This window comes from Melanotaenia boesemani, chromosome 20, assembly GCF_017639745.1.
Source record: "Melanotaenia boesemani isolate fMelBoe1 chromosome 20, fMelBoe1.pri, whole genome shotgun sequence".
Taxonomy (NCBI): Eukaryota; Metazoa; Chordata; class Actinopteri; order Atheriniformes; family Melanotaeniidae; genus Melanotaenia; species Melanotaenia boesemani.
The window spans coordinates 5,200,891-5,209,019 of record NC_055701.1 but is presented as its reverse complement, the minus strand read 5'-3'; positions in this window follow the sequence as shown (position 1 = coordinate 5,209,019).

The following is an 8,129-nucleotide window of genomic DNA, read 5'->3' as shown; positions in this document are numbered from 1 at the left end:
CCAGGTGAAACACTTTGAAATGCCTTTTGATCAGACAACCCTCACTAAGTCTTGATGTGTTTTAGCGCACAGACTTGGTACAAAGCAACTAAAAATAATCAACTTAAACCAGGAGCTGCTGCAGAATGTGGGACCCCTGCTTGCTGCCATGCCCTCAAATCTTATTAAATAACTGTTAGAATTAGAGTTTTTCTACAAGTATACAAATAAAACCATCTTAAACAAATATGTATCTTTTCTGAAAATGATAAAAAAAAAATTATATATCTACGACTGAAAAAAGTGTAATTGTTTTTATTATCTAGTGACGCCTACTTGTGAAGTAATTATTTACAATAACTTCTTAACACCTATTGCCGCAAATTTGTGACAAATCACTTCTGACCTTTTTATATTTTCAGGAACATTGTTTCTTCTGGATGACAATGGTCAACTTGAACCTTCACCCTAATGGCCATTTTACAAGTTACCATGGTTACATGCAAACACAGCACAGGGCACAAAAATTTGGTCATTTCCTGGTTGGCTTTCTGCTGTAACACTTTGGTTAGGGTAAGGAAAAGACAGTTTACCATTGTGGAATGAGCTGACAATTGTCTATCTTACTTCATTTGTTGTACAACTTAGAATAACGTCTTACACTGAAGCACTTCCCTATACATTGAAAGTCAATTAAGTTTTAACATTATCTTCATGCATCTTCCCCTCAAGTTTCTGCCACAGTTTGACACCAACTTAAATAATCACATATACTTTGCAAAACTACTAAAAACTCTGCAAAAATTAGGGAAACACACCAAAACTTATTTAAATTCAGCTTTTGTTTTTGTCAGCTTGTGCAATAAAAAGCATCAACTCCCGAGCTGGATTTAAAAAAAAAAAAAAAAAACAACAAACAAACAAAAAACAAACAAACAAACAAACAAAAAAAAACACTTATGAGTGTACTGTAAGTGAAGAAAACTGGAATCTCTGCCAACAGTCATTTACGCTTACTGCTGTGTTGCCCCAGGCTATATAGGTGCTGAATGCAAGAGTAGATATTGGCTCTTATTGAAGTCTGCTAGGTGTGTTTGGTCAGTCAGAGTGAATACTAATATCTGATGTAGTTTCCTTTAACCGAAGCCATGTTAACACAAGCTTTTTGTGTTTAGGAAATTCTTCTCTGGGGTAACACAAAGAAGCAAATAATGAATCATTGCCACTCATATGGCCAAGTGAAGAGAACTTCAATTTATATTTCAATCAGGTCAAAGCCTTGATTCTTCTCTTTTTCAGCCATTCTGATGTAGATTTACTGCTGTGTTTGGATCATTGTCCAGTGGCAGGAGCTCATTTCATTCAAGCTTTAACTATTGGACAGATGGCCTCCGTCGTATGTTCATTTCATAAATGAGGGCCAATGACTGATGTGACTGCAAGATAAGTCCAAATGACCAGCTTTTTCCAAAGGACTAGAAGTCTTTCCAGAAGTCTCGTGGTTTGTATAGCTGCAACATTATGCCATGTTCTTCTAGAGAAGTGGAAGGCAACTTTGGTCCCAAATTTGCCTGAGGGCTCTCCGAAGGGATTAATAAAGTATTTCTATTCTATTCTAAAAGCCACAGGCCTGCAAGTTTTAGATGTTTTCCTCTTCACTCCTGATACAAATTAATGAGTCACTAAGCAGAACTTAATAAGCTGAACCCATTTAAATTGAGTCAGGTGTGTTAGAGCAACAACAAAATCTAAAACCTTCAGGACTGTGGCTTTCAAGGACTGGATTATCTTTCTCCTGCAACCCTTCCAAACAAGTCATACTTGTTCAGTCTTTTTCATATTGTCATGAGCTTTAATATTTAATATGCTAATGGAAGTTTGAAGAGTCTGAGATGCAGCTCTTGGACTATTTGCAGTGCCTGAGCATTGTCTAGTCTGATTTTAGGCTGAACTTGCTATCCAAACAGCTCAACTCAAAATAGTTTATGGCCCTGTAACCCTTCCCAGATCGATGAGCAACATTAGTTGATTCTCCAAGATCATCGCCAGTGTCTTCCCTCTTTGATACTGTGCTAACACACTTTTATAGAGGTGCTCATACTGATGATGATCAATTAATCAAGTGCATATATTTGCAACAGCTGACTGCTATTTACTTTCTATAGAAGAAACAAGGATGGACTTTATATTTTACACACCATTTCCACATGTTAGCCTTGTTTTTGTTAAACAAACTATTACCAGTAGTGAATAAAGTGTGTATTATAGCACTCATTGTTGATCTGAGGTTGTGTTCATCTAATTTCAAGGCCTGGCAAGGACCACATTATTATGTGCTTTGTTCTGATATGTAAAACCATGGAATCAAAAGATGTTCTTCATTTTGCACATGACTGTAGATAGAATATTTCGCCTTGGCATTGAGGGCCTTTCTTATGTATGAGCCTCATTGCTGTGCATCGTTCATCTCTCTGTTTAGTTACTTGGAGTTTGTAATCAAGAATGACTAAAAGCTTGCCAGGAGCCAGGGACTGCGTTTATATTTATCCTATCATGCATAAAACTCCAGATTAGTGAAAATTGGTTGAAAGCTTCTGTAATTTTACTTTTTGTTGTTTTTTCACTCTGTTAGCAGAACTGTGACTGATCATCACCAGAAAATGGTTCAGTAATCAGTTTAGTAGGTTCAACAAGACAAATTATTTCACCTTTTGTACAGACTGGGCTTTGAAACCTTCTCTTTGATAAATGATTTATATGCACATGAAAGATCAAACTGCCCACCTAATTATCCAAACAAACATGCTACATGCAGAACATGTTAATTAAATAGCACTTCAATGCAAATTTCCAGGAAGCAAACTGACCAAATAAAAACAATTTTTTTATACTGACTTGGCTTTGTTTTCATTATAATTTGAGGAAAATACAAATGATGTAGCAGCTTAGCAGAGTCTAACTAGGAACTGTAAAACAAAAATGTTTGTCTGCATCTCCAATATACAGTATATAGTATAGACTTCAAAACTGAGGTAGCATATTTTTAGCAGTTTTGTGGCAGGAGCACATCACGTGATGGACTTGTGACCTCTGATCATAAAACTATATTCTCAGAAAAAGTAAAAAATTCTATCCCTAGCCATGTTTGTTATTACATTTATATTTTAGGGGTTCAACCATCATTAATCTACATTAATAAATCAATTCAATGTTTCAATAGCATCTATCCAAATTTAAAATATGAATTAAACAACCCAAATGTCCTTTTAATTTGATAAGGAAAACACAAATGAAGTGTTTTGTTTGAGACTCTAAACACTATATGCACATTTATTTTTGTCACAAATGAGCTCATTGGTTATAAAAAAACTAAAAAAGCTAAAAAAAAAAAGCAAAATATGAAAGCAAAAAATAATATGTGCCCAAACAAATTGTAGAGTGGATATCAGTCAAATCAGTGACGTAAAGATGGAAGAGTGAACATGGTGAGTGTTGTCAAAACCAAACCAAACCAAAAAGAAGCCAAGTCCTGGTGGAGGAGAAATCCCCCTCCCACAAAAAACAAAAAAACAACAACAACAAAAAAAAAAACCACATTTATATACTTTACTTCGCAACTTATTTTTTCTGTCCTGGCACATCACGTTACATTCACTGGCAACTGCATAATAATGGACTGGCCATTATGGGTAAATGCACCATGGCTGAATCAGCAAAAAAAAACCCTAGAGGAAATTATAGGAGGAAGAGAGGAAAAGAAAGAGAGACAGGTACAGAGCAAAAGATAAGACAAGAGACACATTGGACTGAATTTTACTTGCTGGAGAGAGACAGGATACAAGATGGATGCAAAATCACTTGTAGCAAACAGTAAATTATCAACTGAATCAATATACTATTGTATCATGATCAAACTTGTGTTTTACACCTATAATGTTTAACATCTGTACTCACAACCCTCAACATTAATGGGGGGGGGGGGAGTAAAATGGCCATGATGTAAACTAGCAAAGGCTAGCAAAGGCTAGCTGCTTCTCATTAATAACCACCAGCCTTATAGCAATAAGGTTGGTGGTTCCTTCACAACTGTGCAATGCAGCAAAGTTCAAAGACAGACTCACCCTCATCATTGTCTGGTCTGAACTGCAGCATAAGTGCCAGAGAAAGAAAATAAGATCATCAAGGACAAGAAAAAATCTTTAAAGAGATTTGAGTTTGCACAGGGGTCCTGAGGTGAGTCGATAAACTGATGTATGACACTTGTTGAAAAGCTGAATTTATTACCTAAAACAGGTGAGAAGCTCTGAGGTTGTAGAGGACGAGGTCAGTCCAACACTAAACAAGGTGTTAAAAGGTGGTCTGGTTTTCCGTTTGGACTGTAACGTCACATTTTTACTCATCTTAAAACATTTTTCCTCCAGTCTACAAACAATGCAGCGATGACAGAGTTGAAGTGATGAAGGTAAATGTTCTGTGTATTTTTATCTCTTTCTGGAGATGAGGCCTCCTGCTTGTTGCATTTTTTTTTTTTAAACTTAAAGGGTTAAAGAAAAAGGGTTCAGCTCATGAGACAGGCTTGTGTCAGTTTTTTCAACCCTTTTCAGCCTTGTGCTTCAGACTGTGAGGACAGGTGTAGGGACAGATGGAAAGGTCTTGATGAACAGGAGGATGAGAGGAGCAAAGACAGAGACCAAATGTTATGCCCTGTGGTGATGACATGAAGGAAGACGGTCAAGAGAGGTTTTTAACAAAGGGAGTGGGTAAGGAAACCAAATGCTGGCCAGAGACTGAAGGGATAACAGCTGTGGAGAGGACCACGAAGTCGCACAAGTAATTTAAACTGTCACAGCTGAAAACACACTTTCACACTCTGACCTGCTCTGTCAGAAGGCATCGCTGTTTCACTGTTGAACGCACTCATTATTTTGTTTATTTTAGGATTTTCTAATAACTGTTTTCACTCAGACATGACACAAATTACTTTTGCTCACAAACGATATAATGTACTCTTTATTAGCTTCTGATTGCTTCCCTGAAATGAAAAATCACGTCTTTGTGAGTTGCTTTGTAATTGTTTGGGGGATTGCTTTGTTGGTGTGTGCCATTTGATTTGGTAAAGCTTTTTTTCTTCCTCTATTTCCCTTTGGTGGGGAAATGTTAGCGTTAAGAAAAATATTGATACAGATCTGGATCCATGTTCATTACGGACTGAGTAACTTGAATCACACTAATAACAATAACAAGAGCCCACTGGAGTCAGAAAACTTAAACTCATTTACAAGGTGTTGGTTTAAAGCTACCTTGAATTCACAGGTGTGAACCCTTCATGTTAATATGCAGGGGGGACACATGTGAACAAAAATTGTGATTTCATTCTATTTTTCCAGATTGTATGCGTTGCATTTTGGACTGATAGCATGCATCGTATTAAATTTACCAAGTACTGACAAAGCACGCTGGTCAATATGGTTTCATTGTAATTTGTAGAAAAAACACAGCACTTAGACACCCTTTGGGTATAATTTGTACATATTTTAAGTTATTTTGTGTGTCATTCTATATTTAAAAAAATAAAATGTATGGGGTTTAAATCAATTGCAGGAACACTGAGTGATGTCATGCAAAACTACAAAAATATGTACTAACATGCAACGTTAGATGATGTGCAATAACTACACTGTTTTATGAGAACAGGCTGCTATTCTTAGATCCCAATTCACTAAAACAATGGAAAAGAAAAATGACTTCTTTTTAATTTATTGACTCATGTCCACAGAAATAAGTTTTACTGTTTTGTTCTTTTATTGATTTCAGTATACTGTGCATAAACCTAACTTCCTCAAGTAATACAAAACGCTTCATCAGATAGTGTCATGTGGACTTCTGCTTTGTGTTGTAAAAAAAAAAAGAAGTCTGTATTTGTAGGCTGGAAAAATAGCAAAAGGCCAAGATTGATTCCAATGCTGACCATTAAAATGTTGGATTCATCTGAGTTTGTCTACTTTTGCTTAGTGTTATGCCATTTTACACATTACAAAATACTTGGTTAAAGTAGGAGAACACAGCTTTCACTGAAACAAAGAGCACATTAAAATGTCTATGTGCTAAATTTACCATAAAGTGACACAAAAGGTCTCAGAAACTGTTGATACATACAACATTAAACAGATACAGACATATGAGCTCGTATATGATTATTAACTGCTGGAGTTGGATTTTAATAATCACGTCTAACTAACTAACTAACTAACTAAATAAATAACAATAATACTGAAGCCAAAAAGTCTTAACTAAAATAAAATAGCTAAGAGTACACATAATTTAAATTAAATAAGAAAAGTGATCCTTAGTGGGAACCTCATATTTTATTAAATATTGTTTTCTCTATTTTTTGGGTAACATAGAGTGATAGTTACAAAAATGATTAATCACTGAAATTAAAGTTTTTCCTAAAACAAGCACAATGGAACTATCAATAATAAAAAAAAAAAAATACAATCAGAAAGAAAGGATTAAGTTTATTTGAAAACTTAATGTTTCCAAAATGATTGATATTAAAGTAATTTGCTTCTAGATTTCAATTATTTTTTATTAGTTTCGTTAAAAAAATGCTTTTCCTCATTAACTTGTTTTCCAGGACAAAAACACCAAACACATACATGTTTAGGGTTTATTCTTGTTATATATGTCTAGAACGTCCTCACATGCATGCATATGTGATATACAGGCCAGGTTGCTCTACATTAAACAAGCTTGTCAATAAAAAATAAAGATTCTGTTCATTTAGCAGCTTCCAACCAGAGAATATTCAGCCCCTTACGTTATTTCTGCTGAAGTATCTCCATTTGACTTGACAGTTTTAACAAAAGCATAAGAGATTTTATGGCTTTAGGCCTGAATCAGCTCCATGACAAGCTGGAAAAAAAGGGGGGAGGGGACCTTTAGAAATGGTGAATTATGCATGTACATTCATTTTCATGCGAGAGCATCGATAACAGATTCACATGAGACGAAACAAACCCCTTAAGTGGCAAAAGAGCAGCTGGAGGAAAGGGTGGAGCTTATTGGGACAGTGAATGCAGCAATATGTAATATTTAGCACTAAGACAATTGAGATGGAGTTTGTGGGTGATACAGGATGTTGTGTGAGTGGATGACAAGGAGCTTGACCCTCAAAAGAAGGTGTTATTTTTCCAACCTGCCAGCTGAGTAGGACGAAAAATATATCATAATATTACTGTGGGGAATTCAGGTTCCTGAAATAGTCTGAAACTAGGCATGTGGCTGTGTGGATGGTTATTTCTTACACCCTTGGGTGCATTTCCACCAAACACCCTTCATGTAAACACACAGATGGCCTCACCACAACACAGCTGTACTCTCATGCTGCCTACTTGCCCCCAAACTGCTCTGTTGCTTTACCCTCCATGGGGTTTGTAACCCAAAGAAATCACAAGAGGGTAAGCTCACGCCTCAGTTTCCTCTGCGATATTTACAAAGCTGACACAAGCTGCCTGTAATAAATGAGCAGAGATGCTCTTTCCAGGTTATTTTTACCTTGCACAAACAATAGCATGGACAATTCTGCACAACTGTAAGTCAGCCAGGTGACAAGAGGAAAATAAACAGCTGAGAGCTGATGAACTGTTTGTGGAATACATTTGGCAGGTGTTTGGAGTCATAGGGAGTTGCAGAAATGGATGTATGCACAGGTGCCAGTCAGGTAAGTGTTGGCTCAGAGGGAAATGCATGTACCGGTAATTTATGAATTACTTTTCTTTACCAAACCTTCTGTCATAGTGTGGAAATCAAAGCTTTTTAAATGTGCAGAGAGGATTGAGATCAGGCAACCAAGGTTTGATAAAAGGGAGAATATTCATCAAACATATAAAGCAGACAATTATGGCTATACCTGTTAGGTAAACAGACATTTTATTCCTTTAAAGTTAGCCGTTTTCTTGCATCAGAAATACATGCAGCTCCATCAGCCAGAATCTTATTAAACAACAGACACGTTAGTCTTGAACTTTGCTCCTCTACCAACATGTAAAACAGCATCTAAACATCCCAGCATCCCATCTTTGATATGTTAAATAAATTAGCCAAGCTATTGCTGGGATCATTTACATATTTTATATTCTAAGCAAATT